Genomic DNA, 15775 nt, shown 5'->3' with positions numbered 1-15775 from the left:
ATGTGGGTGTTGTGCTCTTGCTTAAGAGCAGGTAGAAAAAATGGGGCCGGGCCTACATCCGTGCTCGTTGGTAAGAGCACGGATATGGATGCTCTAATGATGTATCGAACTTACCAATTAGATTATCAAAAAGGAATATGATCACCACCATACACATGATTGGGATGTTCATAAATAAATTAAAATATTATTATAATTTAAAATGGAAATTGAGTACATACTTTTTAATGGTGATTAATTATTATTCCTATGATTTACTCCACTTACTTTATGCCGAAGGCATCTTTGAAATCGTCTTCCAATGATTGTTGAATATATTTTGAAAATTGAAGGAGTCATTTGTTGTCTGCTACAATCAAATTTAGGTAAATCATATGCGTTTTATTAACTAATCCATTAGACAATCACGAAAAGAATCTCATACGACAAATAAATATAACCTAACTTAGCGTAGAGTGAAGTAGTGATCTTTTGTCATAGACGGGAAGAATTGCCGGAAAAAACATCTCTGGCACAAACCAAAAGAAAATGTGAGATCATAATTAATTTCTACGTATAATATTAAATTGAAATTAAAAAACTAAAAAAACGTTGCATATACTTCCAATCCATAGGTAAGTAGAACCTGTAGCAAAACTACTCGTAAGTCTCTCTAGAACTACAGCTCGAGTTTCCTTTTCCCAACTATTCTAATTGACTATTATATACTAAAAAAAAATTCTTATATACTCATGCTATTACAATCCTGATAACAAGACCCCATCATACGGGTCGAGCATGCAGTTTTGGATCTCATATTGCCACTGTAAAAATATGAAATATTATTATTTCAATTAAATAATTTGTCGTGGGAAAAGAAAATATAGTGAATCCTATAGAGAAGATTACGTACTATGACCCATATGACCCATATGGAGAAGGATATATCAAAGGTGTTATGTCGTAAAACAAGAATCAAAGTTAATTATAGATAACTAAGTTCAGTTTAAAGTGTTAAGCAACCCCTAATAATCATTAATTAAGAAACTTCAAGCTATATATAGTGATGCATTTCTAGAAGTAGACGTCGGCGACGCTGAAAACGCGCCAAAAATATTATGTGTCGGAATAACTTTAAATTCGCACGGTGCTTAGAAATTCGCACGGTGCTTGAGAATCGAGCTTAGAAATTCGTCAGTGATTATGAGCGATTGATTTTGGCCATATGACATCCACATATGATTTTTTCGGCTTCCAAATATAATTCACCAAAAAATCATTATGGAAAAACTGAGAACAAATCCAAACTTCTTGGTTTTACTATCTAATTTTTAAAGTTGCGAAACTAATCAAATTTCACTCAACTTCATACTTTTTTTGGCAATTTTTCCAATAATTAATCTACAACTCATAATATCCAGAATGTCAAAATTTTTACCTAAAAAATCATATGATACTACAAAACAAATAAATAAATAAAAGTACAAATATAATTTTTTTTAACATGACCAGTATATCAAATCTAAAATCTAGATGTTCTTCAATAAATAATACTAATAATTTTAATCTTGGGTAACTACTTTTGTAAAAAATTTAACAATACAAAATACACACTTTCAAATTATAACGTAACTTTATGACAGTATAATATGTAAAAATAGTTTATACAAAAAATATACTGTATTAAAATTGCGAAATTTGATGATATAACAATAACACTCCGTAGACCGTACAATACACCATAGGGCGTTGAATTTACTTTTCCATAGAGAAATAATTTACATTATGCGTGACTAATTTTAGTAAGAAGATGCTCTGAATTTAATTTTCCACGGAGAAATAATTTAAATTATAATACACTGACAAATATAATATACAGTAAATTAATGGAGGTTTTTATTTTGATACAAAAATTAAAAAGATATCTAATAGAAATGAGATTACTGAGTTTTGTAGTACTATATAAAATAATCTAGCCATGAATTAATAAATTTGTCAAAAATTTAAATAAGTATTTAATGACTTCTTTATTTATGGGATGAATTAAATATTTACACTAATTCTAGAAGATGAGGAAATTCTATCTATTCACGAAAATGAAAGAGTAAAGGCCATAATTAGTGTTGAACATATAATCATTTTACGATTTTGGTCCCAGACATTATGTTTTAAATTTTGGCATCCCAAACATTTCAACTCGGATCACAATCGGTCCAAAACTAACGGTTCCGTCAAATTCTAGCAGTCAACGTCGTTAATCCTATTTTTACTTAATTAAACATTTTAATTATATATATATATATAAATAAAATAAAAAATAATGATAAGAACACAATTGAATTAAGACTAAAGGCCCAATTTGGTCCTTAACATATTGCGTTTTTTTATTTTGGTCCAAAACATTATCTTTTGAATTATTCGGTCCCTCACATTTAAAATCGGATCACATTTGGTCCATTTTGGACGGTTACGTCAAATTTTTTACGGTTTTAATTACCGGGACTAACTAGAAGAAACTGATCCGTCACAAATCCGTCACTAATCCGTCCTCTTCTTCATCTTCACCTTCGCTTTCACCCTCCTCACCACGAGGGACGCCGCCATCAATCGCCACCGCCGCCAACTAAATGCGGTGTTCAGAATTGCCAATGGCAGCCGTACTCCAATTCCGGAGATTTCAAGGCAAACACGTCCTTAGTCGTCGGCTTCCTCTTCTTCCACCCTAATCTGCGGTCTGGCGATCAACTTCGCCATCAAACACATGTGCAAGCGGTATCGCCGAATCCAGTCGCCGGAGACCGTCAGCGCGGATACGGAGAACGTGATTGAGGTTCCGTCTTTGATTTACTCGGAGGGGATGCAGCTCGCGGCGGCGGAGGAGTGCGCAATTTGCTTGTCGGAGTTCAAAATTGGGGAGAGAATTAGGGTTCTGGAGAAGTGCAGCCATGGCTTCCATATGCAGTGCATAGAGCGGTGGCTGAATTCGTGCTCTTCATGCCCGATTTGCCGAGCGAATTCGCGGTAAAATTGAGTTCGTTGCCGCCATGATTGAATACTTTCTGTTGAGTTTTTTATTTGTTAATTATTGTTAATAACACACATATTGCTATACATTAATTGGATATGCATCATCCGATTATATATAATTAAAATCACAATAATATCATCGCAATGGGTAAACAAATAGCATGGCTAAAATCGTGAGAAGATATATTGTGGAAATCACACCTCCCAAATCTCAAACGTGTATCAATTTGTAATAGTCAGCGATTTTCCTTAAAATGACGGATTTCTCCCAATTTGTGACAGATTTGTGACGGATCAGTTTCTCTCAGTTAGTGACGGATTTGTGACCCGGTATCGTCAAAAATTTGACGAAACCGTCCAAAATGGACCAAATGTGATCCGATTTTAAATGTGAGGGACCGAATAATTCAAAAGATAATGTATTGGACCAAAATAAAAAAAAACGCAATATATTAAGGACCAAATTGAGACTTTAGTCTTGAATTAATATTCAAAAAAAGGAAAAAGATTCATCTTCTTCCCGGAGCCTTCCTTCCAGAGCTCCTCCGCCTACCTCTTCGCCCTCTCCGCCACCCCACCGCCGCCGCCCCGGCCGTGCCTCCGAATCCGACGAGCTCATTGAGACGAAGAAGCAATCCGAGCACGAGGTGAAGAAGTGGTGGGACCTGATCTGGCTCGGATTCGGCTTCGTCGTCGGCTCTGGCATCTTCAGCATTACCGGATTGGAGACGCGCGACACCGCCGGCCCCGTGATCGTCGCCTCCTACGCCGTCTCCGGCCTCTCCGCTCTCCTCTCTGTCTTCTGCTACACCGGATTTGCCGTCGAGATCCCCGTAACCGGTGGATCCTCCTCCTTCCCCCGCATCGAATTAGGGGATTTCATCGGTTTCATCGCCGCCGGATTAGTTCAATAATTTTGCTAATTGTGAACGGAATCGCCATGACTGGAACGAAGCATTCATCATTTTTAAACTGGGGAAGCCTCATTCTTTATTCATCCACCCTCCTCATATCATTGACTGACGGATCCAATTAAGAACTAGGGAGGGGATACAATTGTAACACCAAAATTGGGATTGGGAGTAGCCTAGTGCTAAAATGCTCCCGAGTTTGAATTCCTTTTTTAGTGCTTCTGCTTATATTTTGACTAGTTGGCTATAATCATTTATTTATATTATTTGTCTTTTCATTACATGGGAGTGGATATAATCTTTATTATTTATGATTTTTAATCATACTTTTATTATTTTTAGAAAATATGATACATTTTGTTTTATTTAATATTTTAAAAATCTATTTCTTAAATACTACAATTTCAAGTAAACTATTTTAAAAATAGTGAAAAAATTTCAAGTAATAAAACACAAAAAATTTTATCATTTTTTATATAATCATTTGGTTCACTGAAATATTAAATATATAATTGAGATAATAGAAAAAAAAAATTGATGAAATACTACTAAATATGATATAATTATTTATCGCACTCACGATCTAAAGTTTCTGGATTCGTGAATGAGTGAAGGCATCTCATTTTCCACTCTCCACAGTCATCCACCACCACATTTATACAAAGATCTATTTAGATAATCATAAATTGTTGCAATCAAGTGGGTCTGGGTTAGAATTTTTTATTTATAAGAGTCCCACAACTACAGATGTTAATATTGGAGCTGGACCGTTTGGCTATTTAACATTTTTACATTAATGATAAACCTTATTATTAGAGAATTTATCTTTTTTCAATCTACCCTATTTTATGCAACTTTACAATTCTCTATATAACACAAATTTTCTTTTTATTACTACTTTTCATGGTAGAAACATAAATAAATATATATATATATATATGGATGTATTCATTTCCTTTTTGCATCTTTTCTCCTATTTCCTTTTTAATCTCGGCCATTCATTATAAGGATCTAACCGCCCAAATTAATCCCAGATTATATTAAATTAATTCATTAAAAATTGTGAAAAGGCTAGTTTAGGGAATTAACGTTGGCGGTTGTTATGGAAAATCCCATAATTTTCTCTTCCAAACTTAGCGGTTATTTTGATTGCAGATCACGTTCAATTTGTGGTTCTCTTCCATGTGGTTGTAAATCCTCAATTCGTTCCATCTATCCTCAATATCATCGGAAACCGCGTAGATGTGCTGGAGATTCGGTTTCAGAATCCTCCGCTTATCCTTCTTCCTAATCCTCAACACGAAGCTCCGGCTTCCGCTGTCTCTCTCCACTCGATTCAGCCACGAGACTCTCGTGCCGAGGAAATCGTCGTCGATCGTCTGATTGTCGTCGAGCGAAAAAACGATGTCGTTTGATTATTTGATTGTGTTGCATGCGACATACGGAGTATTCATTTTCTCCTTTGTAATTTTCTCAACATTCTCCATTTTATATCAGTGCTCCTCTAGCTCGAATAAATGCACTGACTTTTGCAACTTGCTTCGCAGACTCCTCAAGGTAATTGCAATCTTTCCTGGGATCTATTACCTGCTGTTGTTTTATGTTATTTCTACTATAATTTCTATGCTATTGAATATCATTACACAATAACTAGGTTTTTGGATCTTTTACAGTTTATACGATGCTGCATTGGCATACTCCAAGCGTATCCAACATTTGGTTGTTTATAAAGGATACCAAGGTTGTAAATGGATACCATTTTCTGATTAGCTTTTCCTATCTCTATGCAAGTGGTTGTGTTTTTACAATATCTAGTAAGCAGGTTTGTTTTTTATCTGCAAATTGGTCTTACTGCTAAGGCCATCCACAACGCTGTTCCTATACCGTTCCTATACCGTTCCTTAAACCACTATTTGAGGGCCCCACTGTACTTTTTTACTCCATTCCTTAACTAAGGAACGGAACCTGCAACCCTCCGTTCCTTAACCGTTCCTTAACCGTTCCTTAAATTACTATTCATTCAATTTCATTTTTTTTTTATTTCCAACCCAATTCAATTTAAATAAACACACTTTATTAAAAAACAAACACACTTTATTAAAAAACACACAACATTAAAAAAAATTACAACTTAAACTTAAAAAAATAAAAAGCACACAATTAAAATCCTAAAAAAATAAAAAGCACACAATAAAAATCCTAAAAAAATAAAAGTACACAATTTTAATAATTTCATCCGCCAAAATTTGCCCAAATGTGCTCAATTAGATCCTGTTGGAGTTGGGTGTGGGCACTAGAGTCGCGTGTCCTTGCACGAATAGATAACCATTCTTGTATAGACGGATGCGCTCCACTTCGAGGCGGACTACTTGCGGTTGAGCTTCCGGGGGATTCGTCGTCGAACCAATTTCCCGCCTCGGGTCCTTCGTCTTGGACAATCATGTTGTGCAAGATTATGCACGTATACATGATGTCGACCATGTTTTCCATGAACCACGTACGAGTCGGGGCTTTGATGATGTTGAAGCGCGCTTGGAGAACCCCGAACGCCCTCTCCACATCCTTGCGAGCAGCCTCCTGCTTCTGCGCAAAAAGAGCCTGCTTTGGGTGCGCAGACCCACTGCACGTCTTCACGAAGGTAGGCCACTTCGGGTAGATGCCATCGGCGAGATAGTACCCCATTTTATAAAGCCGGTTGTTGGCGACGAAGTTGATGGCCGGCGCTTTACCATCCAAAACTTCGGTCAAGAGGTCGGACTGGTGGAGCACGTTTACGTCGTTGTTCGACCCGGGGACCCCGAAGTACGCGTGCCAGATCCAGAGTCGGTAGTCGGCAACGGCTTCGAGTATAACGGTTGGGTGGGTGCCTTTGTGGCCGCTCGTGTAGGACCCCTTCCACGCCACCGGGCAATTCTTCCATTGCCAGTGCATGCAATCGACGCTGCCGAGCATCCCGGGGAATCCGTGCACTGTTTCGTGAAGGTCGAGCAGGAACTGACAATCGGCCGTGCTTGGCCTCCGGAGAAATTCGTCGCTGAAGGCTGCCCGAACTCCTTTGCAGAATTTGAGCAAGCACATTCGCCTAGTGTTGTCTCCGATGTGGAGGTATTCGTCGAACATGTCGGCCGTTTGTCCCGTCGCAAGCTGGCGGATTGCTGCAGTACATTTCTGCAGCGTCGTGTGGCTGGGACGGCCGACCCCGTCGAACCCTTCCTGGAAGAACTCTTCCCGGGCTGCCAAAGTATTCGCGATGTGGAGAAATAGCGGTTTCCCCATGCGGAAACGGCGACGGAAGTATGTATCTCCCCAAACCGGGTTATCGCAGAAGTAGTCGCGTACTAACCTTGCGGCGGCTTCCTCCCAGTTACGATGGATGTACGTACGGGAGCGTCGTTGGGGCGGTGCGGCTTCTTCCGCCTCCCGTCGTCGATCTTCTTCAAGTGATTGTTCCAATATTTGACGCATTTGTTCATAAGGATCCATTAGTTTGATTAAATTTGGGAGAAGGAAAATAGAGTTGATTTGAGATGAAAATTGGGGTGGAAATAGAGAGGAATAGATGTGTGTTTGTGATTGAAATGAGCATGAAATAGGAGTATTTATAGAGTAAATAAATAAAATAAAAATTAAAAAAAAATAAAAAACAGATATAAAAAAACGGTCTCATTACCGTTGCAAAATTTTTTTTTTTAATTAAATTCGAATTTTAAAAAAAATGAATTATTGCGTCACCGGACGAAGCCTTCTCGCGGGGCAGCGAGTGGGCTTCACGCGTCGAATGGGAGGCCGCCACGTCGCCTCGGCGCGAGGCGGAACGTTCCGTTCCGCGTTCCTCTGGAACGGAACGCGGCACGACATAGGAATGGCGACGGCACGGAACGGCGACGGAACGCATCCTGCAACGCGTGCCGCCGCGGAACCGTTCCGCCGGAACGGCATAGGAACCGCAACGGCACAGCGTTGCGGGTGCCCTAAGTGCTAAGTCCTGGGAAAGTCTTTGTTGGGACTGGACTTCTCTTCCCAATTGCTTAGTTTCTCCAGTGCCAAAGAGACAATCTATTATTGAATGCAGTGAACTCTCGAAGTCACATGCACTGTCTGCAGAGAATAGCGCGTAGGTAGTTTTTTTACTGATACACATAATGTACATATTGTATAGTATAATGCGTAGTTTTGTTTCTGTAATGCATTATTTGTGATATGTAATGAACATTTATCCCAGACCCGTTTAATTTAAGTTGTGTCGTGTTTCGATGTTTGGCGCACGTTTGTTGTTTTCCCTAAGGGTTTAACAAGCCTAGGGGCTAGGGTGTAGTATGTTCATAGTCTAAAAAACATTGTCCAAATACACGAGCTGCATTAATTCGTCTGTGTTGCACATGATGTATATTTTGTATAGTATAATGCATTATTTGTGATATGTAATGAATGTGATTTACCGTGTTTCGTTGTTTGGCACACGAACAATGCATACGAATAAGATTTACCGTGTTTCGTTGTTTGGCACACGGTTCTTGTTTATCCTAAGGGTTTAATAAGGTTATGGGCTAGGGTTTAGTACGTACACATTAATAACGAATCGTAAACAGCTACTAATAATGCACCACATTGAAACGAGTTATGGATATAATTGATATGTGATATGCATTGCATACGAACAAGATGTACCGTGTTACGATGTTGGCACACGTTTCTTGTTAATAAGATTAGGGGCTAGGGTATAGTACGTACACATTAATTACAAATTGTAAAACAATTCGAATAATGCACCAAATTGTAGCGAGTAATGCATATTATTGACTGTATAATGCAAATTATGTGAACTGCAATGCATACGAATAAGATGTACCGTGATACGATGTTTGGCACACGTTTCTTGTTTCCCCCCACGGTTCAATAAGACTAGGGGCTAGGGTATAGTACGTACATATAGCAACTTCTTGTGTCTTGCACTAGGTCATGTTTTTGTTTTGTTATTGGAACTTTATATCTGTCATAATGCAACGTTTGGTTTTTATTTAAAGAAGTCAACTTTGTATCAGTTGTGTTCTGATGAATTATTTTGTTTGTTCCCAATTTTTATTTTTTCTAGGTCATAATGCAATGTTTTAGTAAAATAATGCACTAAAATGTCTATTGCAGAATTGATATCCGATTTTAATATTCCATGGACCCCTGAATTCTGGCGAAATGATTAAATTAAAAAATTCACTTATTGGAATAAATAATGCAGCCCGTTGATATGTCTTATTCAATACAAAATTTTAAATAATGATAATTTCTTGGTAAATAATGCAACATTTTAATCAAATAATGCACTAATTTATCTAATGTTGAATTTATATCCAGTTGAAATAAACCATGCACCCCTGAATTCTGTCGCAACGTTTATATCCACTTTAAATTTACCATGCATACTTCTTATAATGCATAATTAACTGTAAATAATGACAATATAATTACACATAATGCTCAAACTTTGCATATACACAATTATTATCGTAACGAACACTATATTGCAAATAATGACAGTTGATAAAGGAGTAATGCACAGATTGTAAAACACAATGCACACTCTTTAATGCTGAATACGAACAATTTACGCAGTCTCAAAATCATTAGCTAATATCCAAACGCACTTATTAAGTTGCGAAAAAGTACAGTTTTAAATTGAAACATCTATTCGAATATCAGTTAACCCATTAACCAAGATCTCCCTATAGCCGAACCAAGACTCACTCCAAACCATAATGCTCGTCAACTGGAATAACATCGTCAACTGCATCGTCAATGTCTGATCTTAGCCGCTTCTCTGATATGGAACAAACAAAGTAATACATCAAAACATTATCAATAAATCAGAATACATAATGTTGCTAGCATTTTACAGATTAATGCATATATCATATGAAATAATGCATAACACAACCTCATAATGCATTAAAAATTACTAATAATGCATTGTCTAAACACAAAAATGCACATGTGTTACACAGAAAATGCACAAAAAATGTACGCAATGCACATTTTAAGTTATATAATGAACAAAAAAAATTTTCTTGCTATTAGTCTGTACATCACTCATTCCAGTAAATACACCTTTCAAAAGCAAAAAAAAACTGCAATAGGAAAGATTAATGCATACAAACCAAACACATAATGCATAAGATAAAGCAAATAATTATCGCACATCAAATCATCAAATACACCTCCTTATCTACACATAATGCATAAGATACAGAAAATATATAGCTTATTTACTACTATGAATCAGTCCACAAGTACAATAAACCACATCAAATACACAATCACATTTTCATATTACACTGCCACAGCTTATACGGTTAATAATGCTTAATATACTTTCAGTAATGCATATATCATGGTACATAAAGCACAATTTAAGTTATATAATGAAAAAAAAATTTCTTGCTATTAGTCGGTACATCACTCATTCCACTAAATACACCTCTAAAATGCAACAAAAACTGCAATAGCAACGACTGATGCGTACAAACCAAGCACATAATGCATAAGATAAATCAAATGATTATCACTGTAAATTCACATTTAAACATTTTATATGCAATCATCAAACTGAATCCTCTGTAACAAATAGGATATTGAAAAGCACAAGTAGCGACGCCAATATACATGAACCCTGTGATGCTTGCGAGCGTGGACGTCCTCTTTTCGACATTTTGGATCTGCCAAACAACAAAAATATAAGAGACCTAAATCCATGCCTGTTCAACACATCTCATTGACTACCCGTGATAATCATAGGCAACCGTAGACGAATAAGTAGGAAATTGTGAATTTAAACAAACACGGTAAAAGCGAAGCTACATTTTTTATTTTTCGGTACTACAAAATCAAAACAAAAAAGACCCAAAATCGCAGGTCAAACAAACCTAATCGATTTGTTGAAAATAACACGAAACGAGTCAACGATGGTCGATTTGGGTTAGACGAAATCACCGGTAGACTTGAATCGCCGAAATCTGGGTTGGCTGCTGTCAATTCTTCACGCTTGAAGAACGACTAGGGTTTTAGAGAGTGGAGGGAGTGGGGCGAGTGGAATCTGATGAGAGAGTGATGAATGAGGGAGGTTGAAGAGACAGATGATTTCATATCCCTCAAAATTCGCGATTGCCAAAAATATGGCGGTTCAATTTTCACCCAATTCCTATATTACCCCCATAATGCATAAAGAAAGGACCTATAATGCAACACGGAACTATAATTTAAGAATCAAGGTGGTCCGTTGATGAATTGGATCTAACGGGTAATATTAAGAAGGAAAAAGGATCTACGATGTGAAAAGGAGAATAAGGCTCCCATATATATATATATATAGGGGTTGCGTTAAAGATAGAACCATTCTTAAGTGTAGAACCTAGAACTCTACATATTTTATTCATTGGATGAGGAAAAAATGACGGTCAAGATTAAAAATCATACATATTAGACTATGTTTTCACGACATTCCGGACTCAACATGTGAAAAAACTCACATGTTGATGGAAGAATGAATGAAACGAAGAAGAGTCCATGCATGCTTTATTTTTTCACTTCTCTGCATTCACCCATTAATAATAGTTTTGGTTGTAATGGGAAGTTGTTGTGCAAATCAACACCATTGGATTAAAAGATCTAACGACCTCCGTTTGGCATTTGTTCTACGTTTAAGAATGGTTCTACGTTTAAGAATGGTTCTATCTTGATCACAATCCTATATATATATATATATATATATATATATATATATATATATATATATATATATATATATATATATATATATATAGGGTTTTGATCTATGCAAAACTGGATTTAAATACAGAAACGCAGAACAATATCATAATTATGGCACTTTTAGGTCATAATTAGGTAATTTGTAGGTCATGCTAACAAAGCATGACCTAAAACGATCTTAGTATGACATTAAATCTAAATATTATAATATGACCTAAAATTGCTTAATTATGACCTTCCGTGTTTTGGTTAATTATTGACCATTAGATCATCTAATCCTAGGGCTGAGATTTGGTCTGCATTTCTGAATTTAAACACATACTTATTTTGATCATCTCCCTATATATATATATATATATATATATATAGAGTCGTGATCATATGATAACCCCTAAATATCGTAATAACCCTATAACCAAATCTGGACCACACATATTTCTAATCATGCGGTTGAGATTCAAACTTAGATTTACTTCATAAAAAAAGCGCGGGGGTAAAACTGTCATTTCCCTCATTTAATTTCTGAATTTCGCCAAATATCATGTAAAATGATAAAATGATAAAATGATAGGTTTATTGCATAGAATGATAGTTTTGAGATTCAAACTTAGATTTACTTCATAAAAAAAACGCGGGAGTAAAACTATCATTTCCCTCATTTAATTTCTGAATTTCGCCAAATATCACGTTAAATGATAAAATGATATGTTTATTGCATAGAATGATAGTTTTGCCGGATAGAATGATACTCTGAGTTGATAAAATGATACTTTTGCCTGACTGATAAAATGATAGGTTTATTGCATAGAATAATAGTTTTACCGGATAGAATGATACTCTGAGTTGATAAAATGATACTTTTGACTGACTGATAAAATGATAGGTTTATTGCATAGAATGATAGTTTTGCCGGATAGAATGATACTCTGAGTTGATAAAATGATACTTTTGACTGATAAAATGATAAAATGATAGGTTTATTGCATAGAATGATAGTTTTGCCGGATAGAATGATACTCTGAGTTGATAAAATGATACTTTTGACTGACTGATAAAATGATGAAATGATATATGTTAGGTTTATTGCATAGAATGATAGTTTTGCCGGATAGAATGATACTCTGAGTTGATAAAATGATACTTTTGACTGACTGATAAAATGATAAAATGATATATGTTAGGTTTATTGCATAGAATGATAGTTTTGTCGGATAGAATGATACTCTGAGTTGATAAAATGATACTTTTGACTGACTGATAAAATGATAAAATGATAGGTTTATTGCATAGAATGATAGTTTTGCCGGATAGAATGATACTTTGAGTTGATAAAATGATACTTTTGACTGACTAATAAAATGAGCGAAATTCAGAAATTAAATGAGCGAAATTTGGATACGTAAATTTTATCATGAGCGAAATGACATATTTACCCCCGCGCTTTTTTTATGAAGTAAATCTAAGTTTGAATCTAGACCACGTGGTTTTAAAAATGTGTGGTCCAGATTTAATTGTAGGGTTATTACGGAAATTGGGGTTATCATTATAATGCACCCCTATTATATATCCATATATATATATATATATATCCAATAGTGTTGATTATTAGTATAATTTATTCAGCGTACTTAATCACATATAAGTTTCTTCACATTAAATCAGTTGCATATGCATGTCACCGAAACAGCTAAATCCTAAGAGGAAATTAGTCTGATAAATCCGCCGATAATCGAGCTATAGTTTAGCAAAATTCTTATTATTCCACACATTGTCAGACTTGGATCATTTTGTTTTTTCCGACTTGCACCTACGTCAATTATTTAATCATTTTTGTTAGAAATCAAGATCGGAGCAAGATCAAAAAACGATTCAAGAACACGAGGGATTTAACGTGGTTCGGCGTAAGCAGGGGCGGAACCAGGATTTTATTGGAGAAGGGGCAAAAATATAATACAAAGAAAAATTTTATGTATTTGAGAAGGGGCATTTAGTGTGGTTAAAGTACATAATTAAAATTTTATGTATAAATATATAAGAGAATGAGTGGATGAGGAGGGGCAATTGCCCCATGTCCTCATAAGGTGGCTACGCCCCTGGGCGTAAGCCTACATCCACGGTCAAAATGAGAAGGAATTCATTGATGATCAACTATGGATACAATGAAGAACACTCTCATATCTCTCAGAGATTTACAAGTAAAGAACGCTCTCAACTCGCTCAAAGTCGTCTCGCTTCGAGAGCACACATGCACAGTTGGAGACCTCTCCTCTCTACTCGATCTCTCTCACTTCCGTTCCCACAGAATCTGGAGTTGTTCTCCTCACTGAACTCTGCGAGTTGCATCAGCATTTATAGGAAGAAATCACTTCATGTAGTTGCAACTGCCGCCTGCAAGTCTAACGGCTAGTAGCCGTTGCACAACTAACTTTTGAACTCTTTCTTCTTGATCATGTGTTGCACACTCCACGCTCGGTTTCCATGCACCATCACTCGCTGTTATCATCTCAAAATTCCTAACAATCCTCCACCTTTTGAGATGACTCAAACACTTTCCTTCTCTCTTCTATGACCTCTGTCTGGCCACTCCCTTCCTTTGATCATCTTCGAATCCAATTCACCAAGTTCATTCAACATTTGAACTTTGTCGATTCCATGTTGATCTCATTATTGCTCAGCGTCAATCTTGACTATTCTTGTCAGTATACAATTATTCTGACTCCGAGAATCATCCCCAGATTCTTCTCCATCACTTCCTTGATCAGCTACAACGCCTCCACCGGACGATAAAACGTCCACCTCATCTGAATCTTCCCCATTCAGAATTGGAGTTGCTGATCCCTAGAGATATCACACATCTCTCATAAGTGATTTCTGAATTTCTGTCAAGATTTATGCCACCTTCATCGCTTAGGATTGATGCCTGAACCGCAGCGCCATATACCACGGGTTTGATACTCTTGCAGAGCTGCTGCACCTTCGGGATCCTCCTCGAACCGCTAACGATTTCAGACTTTGCATCATGCAGCAGATTATTACTGTCTTCCAGTTTCTTTACGTCCGTTCCTAGAGATTCTGAAGTAGACTTCTCTGATTCACGTGCTTGCTCAGAATTCCCTTGATCAAGTTTCAATCCCCTTGATCAAGCGAGCCTGCAGCCTCACCAATCGTTATCAGACTCCTTATCAGACTTATGCTTCGGGTTCTTCAGTTGCTGTGTTTGCGAAGGTCTTGAGATGTAAACCCTCTCATTCTTGCATTCGTAGGTCCAGTGCCCCATCTGGTAGCACTTCTGGCATTGCGAAGCTGAAGCAACTGATGAAGTCGAGCTCTTGAGATCCTTCCTTTCACCCAATCTCACTTGTTTCTCAGTACTCATCAAATACATTTGCCTCTTGGCTTCTTTCCTCTCTTGCCATCTACTCGGGCCCTCTTCCTTCTGCCCATATGCATTCACACTTCGTGCGGCCGCAGTGGCAGCCCGCTCCACCTGGGCACGGCTCACCCCTTCGCAGCTGATAGAGCAGCTGCCTTGATTCTCTCCGCTGCTCCATCATCTTCTTTCTTGTTGTAGCCATGATCCTGCACCTTTCTTCCTTCGAAACCCTGTTTCCCACAGACGGCGCCATTTGTTAGAAATCAAGATCGGAGCAAGATCAAAAAACGATTCAAGAACACGAGGGATTTAACGTGGTTCGGCGTAAGCCTACATCCACGGACAAAATGAGAAGGAATTCATTGATGATCAACTATGGATACAATGAAGAAGAACACTCTCATATCTCTTGGAGATTTACAAGTGAAGAACGCTCTCAACTCGCTCGAAGTCGTCTCGCTTCGAGAGCACACATGCACAGTTGGAGACCTCTCCTCTCTACTCGATCTCTCTCACTTCCGTTCCCACAGAATCTGGAGTTGTTCTCTCTCACTGAACTCTGCGAATTGCATCAGCATTTATAGGAAGAAATCACTTCATGTAGTTGCAACTGCCACTGCAAGTCTAACGGCTAGTAGCCGTTGCACAACTAACTTTTGAACTCTTTCTTCTTAATCATGTGTTGCACACTCCACGCTCGATTTCCATGCACCATCACTCGCTGTTA

The 15775-nt window shown here is 37.2% G+C and overlaps 1 pseudogene; it reads right to left on the bottom strand.

Annotated features, from left to right (window-relative positions):
- Nucleotides 1–9652: 9652 nt before the first annotated feature.
- LOC121778317 lies at nucleotides 9653–15452 on the bottom strand (annotated as a pseudogene).
- Nucleotides 15453–15775: the final 323 nt, after the last annotated feature.

Source organism: Salvia splendens, chromosome 2 (genome assembly GCF_004379255.2).
Source record: "Salvia splendens isolate huo1 chromosome 2, SspV2, whole genome shotgun sequence".
NCBI lineage: Eukaryota > Viridiplantae > Streptophyta > Magnoliopsida > Lamiales > Lamiaceae > Salvia > Salvia splendens.
Note: the sequence above shows the minus strand (reverse complement) of the source record. Positions and strands in the feature narration are given on the sequence as shown.